Below are 12,714 nucleotides of genomic sequence, written 5' to 3'. Positions count from 1 at the left end.
TATCACCTACTGCGGTAGTACTTATGTTTTCCCCAGCACCCATGTTGTGTGTGTGCAGGTGTGAGATAGTGGAAGACACAAGGTGCACAAATCTTTATTCAGTTTCCACCACCAGGAAGAAAGAAAACACCAAGTGGCCAATGACAAGCAGTGACCTTACCCTCCTGTTTTTTTCTGTCAAACAAGGCTCCATGATTGGAGTAGATTAAGAGCCCAATTAGGGAACTCATATTAATCAGTCATAGAGATGTACAGCATGGAAACAGACCATTCGGTCCAACTAGTCTATGCTGACCAGATATCCCAACCCAATCTAGTTCCATTTGCTAGCACCCAGCCCCCATCCCTTTAAACCCTTCCTATTCATATATCCATCCAGCCTTTCAAATTGTGTAATTATACTTGCCTCCACCACTTCCTCTGGCAGCTTATTCCATACATGCATCACCTTCTGAGAGAAAAAGTTGACCCTTAGGCCCTTTTATATCTTTCCCCTCTCACCCTAGACCTATGCCCTCTACTTCAGGACTCCCCCAACCCAGGTAAAATACTTTGTCTACTTATCCTATCCATACCCCTCATGATTTCATAAATCTGTATAAGGTCCACCCCTCAGTCTCTGAAGCTCCAGGGAAAACAGCCCCATGTTCTATGAAGTCCACCTGGCTGACCTGGTTAGAAACACTACGTCATCTTTTCAATGACAATAAGGAACCAAAACAAAATGCTGGCCTAAATATGGTCAAACACAGACAATTCCAGACATTTACAGTTCTGCTTGTTGAAGCCCCATGACCAAATGTAACTTGGCTCAACATAGTAGTGTGGAGACCATATATTGTTCATGCACAGCCTAGTTATTGTGTAAATGATTTAAAATTCATACCTTATTTGTGGCCTTGCGGTTCATTTAATACCCATTGGCCGGGATATAGAGGTCGCTTCCTTGGCCATTTGTTACTCGTCCCGCAATTACCCTGGAAGCGATGAAGATGCACTGATTCCACCAACCACCCGAGCCGAAGTCATTTTTCTGCCCCTTCCTTCCCCGGGCAGGAGGGAGCTGCTGGCGCCGGCCGCCAGTTCCGGCCCGATGGAGGTTGGCAGCTGCTGGGCCCACGCGCCGGTGGCGGTTTCTTTTTGAAACAAAAAGCGGTAAACGGCCGTGAGCGAGACGGCGGGAAACAGCGGGAAGCGCGTGTCTGAGAAAAGGAGGAGGTGGAAGAGGACGAGGAAAGGGAGTCCAGTCCCAGTGAGTGAGAGAGAAACCTCGGGTGGGATGGGGACTTTTCTCAGCTCTGTACGGCCAGCGGCAACTCCAGTTTGTTTTTGTTAGCGCTGTGTGGTTTTAAAGTCTTGGTTTTGGATTGTTTTGTAGCTTTTTCTCGTGTCAACAGAAACACCCGAAGGGGTCACATCTTCGGTTAAAGTGTCTCAGCTTCTCCTCCATCCGTCCTTCTCTTTTCCACTATTGAGTAGCCTCTGCGAAAACAAAACAGGAGTTATTTTTTTTTAAAAAACTTATCTCACTGTCTCAATTTCTTGTTTAGAAATAGCAATTTGGGCCGCCCTCGGCTAAAAATCTGCTGTCTCCTCCGGACTCTCTTTTTCGACCCCTAAAGATGAATATTCAGACAGGAGAGCTATCACCAAAATGTAACCGAATTACTCCGCAGCCCCAGCTCCAAGTGGTCCTAAGACTCTGTCTGGAGATCCCCCCTATATCTCACAACAGCATAAATTGAGCGGCACTCCAAGCTGCTTAATGTAATGCTTTATTTTGTCCCACCGTTAACCTACAGCTGCGATTTGTGTTGCTGTCTCTGTAATATCTCTGCTGTTTTGTCTTCTAGACTTTACTAACAATTGAAAGACATACTAACATGCCAGCATCTACAAATCAAAATCCCAGAGTCTGCACCAATGCTGATTAATTGGAACAGCATAACGGACTGAAACATCATTCTGCCTTTCAGTGGAATCATGTTGGATGTACAGCCGTTTGCCCAAAATCTGTTCATAAGTTAATCATAGTTTTACAGCACTGAAAGAAGCCCTTTGCCAACTATTTCGGTGCCTACCTACTGTAGTTCCAATTTCCAGAACTCGGCATGTAGTCTTTATGAGTTGAAAAATGTGTTGCTAGAAAAGCGCAGCAGGTCAGGCAGCATCCAAGGAGCAGGAGAATTGATGTTTCGGGCATAAGCCCTTCTTCAGGAATTTTTCAACTTTGATCTCCAGCATCTGCAGTCTTCACTTTCTCCATGTAGTCTGTGTGGTTTGGAATGTAAATACTTAAATGTTATGTTTCCAGCCGCCATTATCTTTCACGGCAGTGAGTTCCAAATGCCTACCATCACGACGGTGAGAAAAGCTTTCCTCGAAACCCCCCTAAACCTCTTGCCATTTACCTTATCTCTCTGGCTCCTCGGTATTGATCATTCTTCTGAGGGGAAAAGTTATTTTTTTCCCCTCTCTGTGCCCTAATAGTTTTGTACATCTAATTCAGGTTTCTCTCAGCCTTCTGATGAAAACAATCCCAGCCTATCTAGTTTCTCTTCAAAATTGAATCGGTCAGGCCCAGCCAACATCCTGGTGAATATTCTCTGCATGCTACCTTACACCCAAACCATTGACTTCTCCACCTCCTGATACTGCCTGGCTTGCTGTGTTCTTCCAGCCTTCCACTTGTCTACATCAGAACTGTGCATACCACTCCAGTTTTGGCCTATCCAATATCCTGTACAGCCCCACCATAACCTCATTGCCCTTGTATTCAGTGTTTTGACTAATTAAAGGCATTAATCCTGTGTACTTTCTTAACCACCTTGTCCATGGTCCTGTTAACTTCAAGTATCAATAAACATGCACACCAAGGTTCCTTTGACTTCCTGGGGTCCTATCAGTCAACACATATTCCCTTGCCTTGTTCATCCTACCAACGTGTAGAAATTCTACTTGTCATCACCATTAGACCAGCCTGTTAATATTAGCCCACAGTCCAAGGGTTTAATCCTCACTACTTATCGTACCACCAATTTTCATGTCACCTGAAAACTTACTGATCAAACTTGCAATATTCATATCGACATCATTAACATACACTGAGTAGGTGCTAAATCTGTGTTGCCTTGGATCACAACATCTTACTTTCTTGACCAGTTTTCTATGCAAGACACCTTGTGAAAAGCCTTACCAAAGTCCCTGAAGTAGACTTCATCCACTGCAATTCCTCACTCTCATATCTAGTCACCTCCTGGAAAAACTCAGTCAAATCTGTAAGACAATCTTCCTTGACAAAGCATTACGGATCGTTTTGGATTAATTTTTCCTTTCTTTCACGTAGGTTCCTTACCCCCCCAATAAATACTCCCCAAATCTCTGAAGCATACAAGATTCAAAAGGGACTTAGCAGGGTAGATAAGAAAGATTGTTTCACTTGGGGGAAAGAGTGTAGGACTGGATTTCAGAATAAGGGGTTGCACATTTTAAAACAGAGGTGAGAAGGGATTTCTTCTCTGAGGGTAGTGAATCTGTGGAATTTGTTACCAGAGAGGGCTGCAGCGGCTGGGTCAATAAGTATTTTCAAGGTTGCGTCATTGTCAGAGAGTCATACAGCACAGAAACAGACCCTTCAGTCCAACCAGTCCATGCTGAACATAGCCCAACTAAACTATTACCACCTGTTGCTCCTGGCCCATATCCCTCCAAACCTTTTCTATTCATGTGTTTATCCAAATGTCTTTTAAACATTGTAATTGTACCCACATCCATTACTTCAGCAGGAAGTTTATTCTACATGCAACCCATCCTCTATGTTTAAAAACAAAATTGCTTCTTGTGTCTTTTTAAGATCTCTCTCCTCGCACCTTAAAAATGTGCCACCTAGTCTTGAAATCCTCCATACTAGAGAAAAGACAACTTCCTTTAACTCCTTCTACACTCCTTGCTATTTTATAAACTTTTATAAGGTCTCTCAGCCTCCTACTCTCCAGTGAAAGATTGAAAGACTTTTTAACCACTAAGGGGAATCAAAAGTTACGGGAATAAGGTGAAAAAGTGGAGTTTATGGTTATCAGACCAACCGTGATCTGATTGAATGGCACAGCAAACTCGATGATCTGAATGTTTATTTCTGCTCTTCCTAGTTCAGGTCTTAAACACGTTTCTGCAGGTATGCCAATGGTTATTCCATGTTTTAATGGTCTTTTGCATCATATTTGGGGCAGATTTCTTCTCTTAATTCTTAAACCAGATTTTCACTAGCATTGAATTTGCTGACTGTAACTTCAAAGCAGCTTCATGCTTCATTCGTTTTGCTGTGGAAGTAATTGTTATCCATTACCATGCTATGCGTGGCCTGCTTTGAGTGCAAATGTCAATGAGAGATTAAAAATTTCAGAAATTTCTATTTCAAAATGGAAATTTGCCTTTTAAACTTTTTTTCTGACCTCCAACCTCCAATACCTTCTGTTCGCATTTTGTGTTAGAGTTTTCATATGCATTATTGAACGCAGAGTTAGCTCTTTTTGTGCTGATCCCACCCATTACCTCCACCGATTGGCTCCTTTAGAGACTGCCAGCACAACATTAATCATTAATTGGATAGCCTTTCAGCTGCTGGTTTTGGACACTGTAGGATAACAACAATCGTTGAACAGTATATACTTGATTTTCCTACTCCCTCCTTTCTTGTTGACCTCATGTGAGGAGAATTCTGATTTTTACAAATAAGATTGGTTGTAGAAGAGGCATGGGACATATCAGGCAATTTCTTCAGATTAGAGTGCAAGTTAGACCATTAAAACACCTGTCTCTGCACGGAGAAATTGACTGCATAGTTCAGAGATTCATAATCATGGCATTTAAAAAGCAGTATGGATGCAGACCTGAGGCAGTTTTCACATCATGAAAATCAACTGTTGAAGCTAGCTGAGATGCTCTTGTAAAAGGTTTATGTAAAGCAAAGAACTAACTATACAGCACAGTACAGGCCCTTTGGCCCTCTATATTGTGCCGGACTTTTATCCTACTCATAAGATCAGACTAATCTGCAATTGCTTCATTGTACTAACATCCATGTGCCGATCTAAGTCACTTAAATGTCCCTAATGTACAATATCTGACTCTACTACCACTCTGAGTAAAGAACCTACCTCTGACATCTCCCCTAACCTCCAATTACCTTAAACCGCCATGGGAAAAAGTCTCTGGCTATCCATTCTATTTATGCCTCTTAACATCTTCTACACCTCTATCAAGTCACCTCTCATCCTTCTTCGCTTCAATGAGAAAAACCCTAATTCTCTCAACCTTTCTTCATCAGAAATGCCCTCTAGTCCAGGCAGCATCCTGGTAAATCTCCTCTGCACCCTCTCCAAAGCTCCCACATCTTTCCGATAATGAGGCGACCAGAACTGAACACTTTACATCCAGATTCCTGTTGGAATGCAAATATAATTTCAACAGTACCTATTAAAATGAGTAAAATTATTTTGATTAATTGTTCAGAAGTTAACAAATATACTAAACATAAAACACAGACCCATTTCCTTCAGCTTTATAGTTTAAATTGTATCACCCAATATGAAAAAGAGAAATGGGTAAATCTACAAGAGCAACTATGCCTTATGCAATAACCTCAAATATTACTAATATCTTTTCAAAAAATATTTTCGTGGTATTTTTCCTAACCTTTACATAATATCCCAGAGCTATCCAAAAACACAGCTTATCAAAAAGGAAAATTTACATGTGAATTAAGCTGCAATTCACTTTAATTTTTTTTAAATCAGAAGAATCAGTATTTTTACATGCTGCAGTGTCACTTTGTGTGTAGACAATTAACAGGACAACCAGCATTTACGTTCTCTAGTCAAAAGCGATCTTGGAATGCACAAGCGATTCTTTGCCAGATTCACAAGTGTAGTGAAATACTGTGTTTACCTTTCACCTTTCCAAAGGACTGTATTCCACTGTTTGTTAGTGACTCCTGAAGTAATTTTTAAACTCATTTCCCACTGCTTTATCCTCTTCTTCAGAGTAATCTTCACGATTTGACAGATTCCCACCTAACATATGCTGTTGTGTTAGTCAGCATAGTTACCACGTACTTCTGCAAAATCTGGCTTTCCAAGTCCCAATTACCACTGTTGTGTATAATTTTTCAACCAAGTTTTTCATTATGTATCATACTTGTAGTTGAAGACTAATAAAAAATACCTTTAACATGCTGTAAAAGGTATGAAAAATGTACAATTCTAGGGTGAAAAATTGGGCAGACTGCAATTTGAATACAGTGAACATGAGGACTGCAGATGCTGGAGATCAGAGTCAAGTTTAGAGTGGTGCTGGAGAAGCACAACAGGTCAGGCAGCATTTGAGGAGCAGGAAAATCAATGTTTCAGGCAAAAGCCCTTGATCAGTAATGAGGCAGGGAGCCTCCGGGGTGAAGAGATAAATGGGAGAGGAGCTGGGGAGAGGGTAACTAAGAGTGCAATAGGTTGATGGAGGTGGGGATGAAGGTAATAGGTTGGTGATGAAGGTGCATGTCCTCAGTAGAGTGGGACTTCAAATGTTCGGCCACGGGGCAGTGGGGTTGATTGGCGCAGGTGTCCCGGAGATGTTCCCTGAAGCGCTCCCCAATGTAAAGGAACCCACATCGGAAGCAACGGATACAATAAATGACATTTGTGGATGTGCAAATTTTGATGGATGTGGAAGGCTCCTTTGGGGCCTTGGATGGAGGTAAGGGGGGAGGTATGGGCGCAGGCTTTGCAATTCGGGTGGTGGTAAGGGAATGTGCTAGGAAGGGAGGGTGGGTTGTTGGGGGTGTGGAGCTGACCAGGTAGTCACGGAGGGAATGGTCTTGGCAGAAAGTGGATAGGGGTGGGTCTGTTTGTAGGTGGCAGAAATGACAGAGGATGATGTGGTTCATGCGGAGGTTGGTGGGGTGAAAGGTGAGGATGGGGGGGGTAATGTTGGTTGTTGTTTCAGTCCTTGTTGCGGTTGGAGGGGTCTGAGGGCGAATGTGCCGGACGTGGATGAGATGCGTTGGAGGGCATCTTCAGGCAAAGGGAAAGGTCTTGAAAGAAAGAGGCCATCTAGTGTGTTCTGTGGTGGAACTCATCCTCCTGGGGAGGAAATACGGTGGAGGCAGAGGAGTTAGGAATATGGGATACCATTTTTGCAGGAGGTAGGTGGGAAGAGGTGTAATCCAGGTAGCTGTGGGAGTTGGTGGGTTTGTGAAAAAAAAAGTCAATGTTGAGTTGGTTTTCATTCATGGAGATGGAGAGGCCAAGGAAGGGGAGGGAGGTGTCAGAGATGGTCCAGGTGAATCTAAGGTTGGGTTGAATGTGTTGGTGAAGTTGATGAACTGCTCAGTCTCCTCACGGGAACATGAGGTGGCACTGATGCAGTCATCAATGTAGTGGAGGAAGAGGTGGGGAGTGGTGCCGTGTACCTACGGAAGATGGACTGTTCTATGTAGCCAAAGAGACAGGCATAGCTGAGATCCATGGCTACCTCTTTCATGTGGAAGAAGTGGGAGGATTCAAAGGAGAAATTGTTAAGGGTGAGGACCAGTTAAGCCAAACGAATGAAAGTCTCAGTGGAAAGGTACTGTTGGGGATGTTGGGAAGAGGAAGAAATGGAGGGCTTGGAGGCCCTGGTCATCGCGGATGGAGGTGTAGTGGGATTGGATGTCCATGGTGAAGATGAGGCATTGGGGACTGGGGAAACTGAAGTCTTGGAGGAGATGGAGGGCATGGGTGATGTCCAGAACGCATGTGGGGAGTTAGAACGAGGGGGGGAATAGGACAGGACAGTGGTTCAGCAGGGGTGGTCAGGCTTGTGGATCTTGGAAGGAGGTAGAATTGGATGGTGTGGAGATTCCGAACGATGAGGTTGGAAGCTGTGGGTGGGAGATCTCCTGAGGTGATGAGGTTGTTTATGGTCTGGAAGATGATGGTTTGGTGATGGGAGGTGAGGTCATGGTCGAGGGGGCTGTAGGAGGATGTCTTAGAGTTGGCGCCTGGCTTCAGTGGTGTAGAGGTCAGCATGCCAAACTACCACTGCAGCCCCTTTTTCCACTGGTTTGATGATGAGGTTGAGATTGGAGCAGGGGGAGTGGAGGGCTGCGCATTGTGAGGGTGAGAGGTTGGAGTGCCGGGGGGTGTGGGGAGGGTCAACAGGTTGAGGCGGTTAATGTCTCGGCAGCAGTTGGAAATGAAGAGATTGAGGGCGGGTAATAGGCCAGTATAGGGTATCCAGATGGATGAAGTATGTTGGATGCGGGTAAAAGAGTCCTTGGAAAGTGGACGGGAGTCCTGATTGAAAAAGTAAGCTTGGAATAGGTGGAAGAAGTGTTCAATGTCATGAAACGTATTGAATTTCTTGATGTGTGGCCGGAGGGGGATGAAGGTAAGGCCTTTGCTGAAAACTAATCATTTGTCCCCAGTGAGGGGGAGGTCTGGAGGGGATGGTGAAAACTCGGCGGGGCTGGGAGCTAGGAGTGGTGTGGAGCTGGGAGTGAGGGCGGTGCCTGTAACTGGATTGGGAGTGGTGGTAGGGGGAATGGGGGTGGAGCCATTAGCCAGGGTTGATGTTCTCCTTCGGGTTCTTGGGGGTGGGGAAGGTGATGGTGACAGTGGAATCCGTTGGTGGCGGGGGGGGGGGGTCGGCAGTATGCAGGCGAGTAGTGTTGGTGAGGGCGAAAGTGTTGGTGATGATACCAGTAGGGCTGGTGGAAGTTGTGGAACGTGTGATGTCTGCGGTGACATGAGGGGCAGAAGTGATCTCATGTGTGGTGCATGTGAAATCGTTAGGGGTGGAAGTGGCTGCGGAAGTGCCTACATTGAGATGGAAGTGATGTCATCGATCACTGTGGGGATGGTGGCTGTACCGGCCTCATGGCTAATGGCGGTTAAGTTGTTCCGGAGGCCGGGGAACACTCCTGGAATGTTTGAGGAGTGCTGGTTCTGGAGGTGGTTATATAAAAGTTTGTTGTATTTACAGTTTTTGATGTTTGAGATGGTATGGAAATACTGTTTGTTGAGAGTATTAATTCTTCTTTGGATACAGCACAGAAGGGATCCTTTGCAGTTCTGAGAGAGTGTGGCCCTCACTTGAGGCATAGCTGACTGTAGAGAGGTTAGGTGGCGGCGCATGGCTGCGAGTGTGGAGCGGAGAATCCTGAAGGAGAACCAGTGCTTGTGGTTTTAAATTTGTAGTCTGTACTGGTTGTTCTGTTTGGATCCAAATTGTGCTGGCTTGAATGTCGTGTGGAGTCCATGTGGGATCATTGGGTTGCGGAGGCAAGCACTGAGGAAGCAGATGTGGCTGTGATAGCGAGTCTGTTTCAGGACATGGTTAAAGAGCTTCAGGGCAGAGGAGATGACCTGGGGGTTGCAGTGTGTGAGAGAGAGACTCACTAAGGTCTTTATAGAGAAAGGAGGAGAACTTCTTCAAGCAAGACAACCTTGCAAGAGGATTCGCAGTAAGGTTAAAATCAACTAGGCAAAAATGAGGACAGCAGATGCTAGAGATCAGAGTCAAGATTAGCGTGGTGCTGGAAAAGCACAGCAGGTCAGGCAGCATCCGAGGAGCAGGAAAATCAATATTTTGGGCAAAAGCCCTTCTTCAGGAATGAGGCAGGGAGCCTCCGGCGTGGAGAGATAAATGGGAGATGGGCTGGGGAAAAGGTAGTAAGAGTGCAATAGGTAGATGGAGGTGGGGATGAAGGTGATAGACCGGAGAGGAGGGTGAAGCAGATAGGTGGGAAGGAAGATTGGCAGGTATGACAGGTCATGAGGATGGTGCTGAGCTGGAAGGTTGGGACTGGGATAAGGTAGGGGGAGGGGAAATGAGGAAACTGGTGAAGTCCACATTGATACTGTGGGGTTGAAGTGTTCCGAGGCGGAAGATGATGCTTTCTTCCTCCAGGTGTCGGATGGTGAGGGAGTGGCGGTGGAGGAAGCCCAGATCCTGTATGTCCTCGGCAGAGTGGTGGGGGGTGGGGGGGAGGTGGGGGGGCGGGGGGGGGGGGGGGGGGGGGGTGGTGGAGTTGAAATGTTCGACCACGCAACGCTGGGGTTGATTGGTGCAGGTGTCCCGGAGATGTTATCGGAAAAAGGTGGAATCAACTTATATAGACCAAAATATGCCAAATGATTTGGATGTGAACATAAGAGATATAGTTTGTACATTTGCAGATGACACCGAAATTAGAGGTTAATGGAGAGTGAAGAAAGTTTCCTCAAAAGTGCAAACAGGATCTTGATCAGATGAGCCAGTGGGCGGAAGAGTGGCAGATGGAGTTTAATTTAGATAAATGGGAGGTGCTGCATTTTGGAAAGGCAAATAAGGGTAGGACTTACACACTTAATGGTAAGGTCCTGGAAAGTGTTGCTGAACAAAGAGAGTACAAGTTCATAATTCCTTGAAAGTAGAGTCGCAGGTAGTTAGGTTAATGAAGGCGGCGTTTGGTATGCTTTCCTTGAAGGTGACATTTGATATGCTTTCCTTTATTGGTGTCCTTTGAGTATAGGAATTGGGAGGTCATGTTGCAGCTGTACAGGACGTTGATTAGGCCACTTTTGAAATACTGCATTCAATTCTGGTCCCCTTTCTACAGGAAAGATGTTGAACTTGAAAAGGTTCAGAAAAGATTTAAAAGGATGCTGCCAGGGTTGGAGGGTTTGAGCTATAGGGAGAGGCTGAATAGGCTTGGGTTATTTTCCCTGTGTTAAAGTACAGATATGAGTCAGCCCAGGAAAAACCTTGTGGACTCAGACCTGTAAGCCTCTCTCACTTTGTCCTGGAGATCATACTTTTTGGAAGTCTGGAATAAAAAAATGCTTACAGTCAACTTAGCTTAATTTTAACTATCCCCTTCATTAATAGCATCATTACTGTTAGAACATAACACTGATACCTAGAAGTCAAGCTAACTGGATTCTATTACCCCAGATGAGTAGGAATCACTCTTCTTTCAAGACCCCACCAAAATTGCTTGAACATCAATGATAGATTCAATTTAATTTGTCACAGGGCATCACAAAGCTGAAATTTTACCCACCTCTTTTTATTGCTATCATTCAAGTACAATATCATGCAGTTATACACAGGGCAAAGACTTCAGATTTAGGATTTATTGTAACGTGTACTAAAGTACAGGGTCCAACAATATCGTGAGAAGTATACACTGTCACTATACATGGTGCCACTTTACAAATGAAGTACAAAGATACAAAATCTGTGACAGAAATAAATAAGGAAATAAAAGTTAGTTCAGCACTACAGTCTGAACTATAAAAGTAGAAATGAAGTTAAATTGTCTAACATTACAGTCCTTTCTTGAGTCATGGGCCTGCAGGTGCACCAATTGGGCTACCCTAAGAGGGCACACTCTCCCCCACATTCAGCATTCTTTCACCTGTCCTGGGCTACAATTAGCCCAGCATGCCAGGATTCGCTACTGCTCACAAGGCTTTGCCTCTGACTGCCCCATTGCTGCTATCTGCCACTGCCAGTGCCGCCATCCTTTACCGTCTCGCCCCTGCCACCATCCAAGCTTAACGTGGGCCACAGGTGCTGCCACCCTCAATCGCTAGTGATGTCTCAGTGTTCTCCAAAAGGTAAGTAAGAAACACTCAAACATTTAAAGAAAAACTTTAGAAAAGAAGAAAAAGAGAAAAGGAAAGCAGATAGTATGGATGAGATCCATGCTAAAACCCAAATGCTCCATACCCCACCACCGTCATCTTGCATGGTGAATGTTCTGAAGAAGAGTCATCTAAACTCAAAACGTCAGCTTGCTTTCTCACCATGGCTGCAGCATGACCCACTGTGAACTCCAGCATTTTTTTGTTTAAAGTTCACATTTCCTCTTTTTTAGTGTCATGGCCATTTTACAAGGATTAGTGAAGCTATTTGGTATGATACTGGCAAGATAAATTTTTGTCTTTTGATAGGAATAATTGTTTGAGTTTTGAAAGTCCATTCAAGCCCATAACGATGTGGAAAGATACTGGGAGTGTTCACCACAGCATTTTGCCAGCGATGGGAAATTAAGTGGTTTGGGTGGCAATTTGAGTCACTCAGTGGCCCAATAGATGCCACTTCCTGCCCAAATTAGAAGGGTAGAAGGGTACAGGAAAGACTGCCCAAGTAAAGTATTGTAGCCTGCCAGCTGTTTGCTGGACTTGGGCAACGTTGAGGAGCCTGAGTAATTTGGAGCCAATGGAAATCTTTCTGGTGTTTGAAGTCATGCATAGCACATGGGAATGTGGATGTAGGTTTCCTCGTTGAGCTTGAAGGTTCATTTCCAGACGTCTCATCACCCTACTAGGTAACATCTTCGGTGGGGCTCAGGCGAAGCATTGCTGAAAATTCCTGCTTTCTATTTATATGTTTGGGTTTCTTTGGGTTGGTGATGTTATTTCCTGTGGGGAAGTCACTTCCTGTTACTTTTCTCAGGGGGTGATAGATGGGGTCTAACTCAATGTGTTTGTTGATAGAGTTCCAGTTGGAATGCATGCAACTAGGAATTCTCGTATGTGTCTTTGTTTGACTTGTCCTCGGATGGATGTGTTGTCCCAGTTGAAGTGGTGTCCTTCCTCATCGGTATGTAAGGACGCTAGTGAGAGATGGTCATGTAGTTTTGTGGCTAGTTGGTGTTCATGTAGCCTGGTGGCTAGTTTTCTGCCTGTTTGT

The 12,714-nt window shown here is 44.7% G+C and overlaps 1 protein-coding gene across 1 annotated transcript in view; it reads left to right on the top strand.

The window, feature by feature from the left end:
- Nucleotides 1-1,064: 1,064 nt before the first annotated feature.
- The window catches only part of LOC132824534 (low choriolytic enzyme-like), a 169,354-nt gene continuing 157,704 nt past the window's right edge, over nt 1,065-12,714 (top strand). Inside the window, exon 1 of the mRNA XM_060839167.1 lies at nt 1,065-1,252. The gene's annotated coding sequence lies outside the window, so the exon portion shown is untranslated. The remainder of the gene's footprint in view (nt 1,253-12,714) is intronic.

This window comes from Hemiscyllium ocellatum, chromosome 18 (assembly GCF_020745735.1).
Source record: "Hemiscyllium ocellatum isolate sHemOce1 chromosome 18, sHemOce1.pat.X.cur, whole genome shotgun sequence".
In the NCBI taxonomy this organism is placed as follows: Eukaryota; Metazoa; Chordata; class Chondrichthyes; order Orectolobiformes; family Hemiscylliidae; genus Hemiscyllium; species Hemiscyllium ocellatum.
Note: the sequence above shows the minus strand (reverse complement) of the source record. Positions and strands in the feature narration are given on the sequence as shown.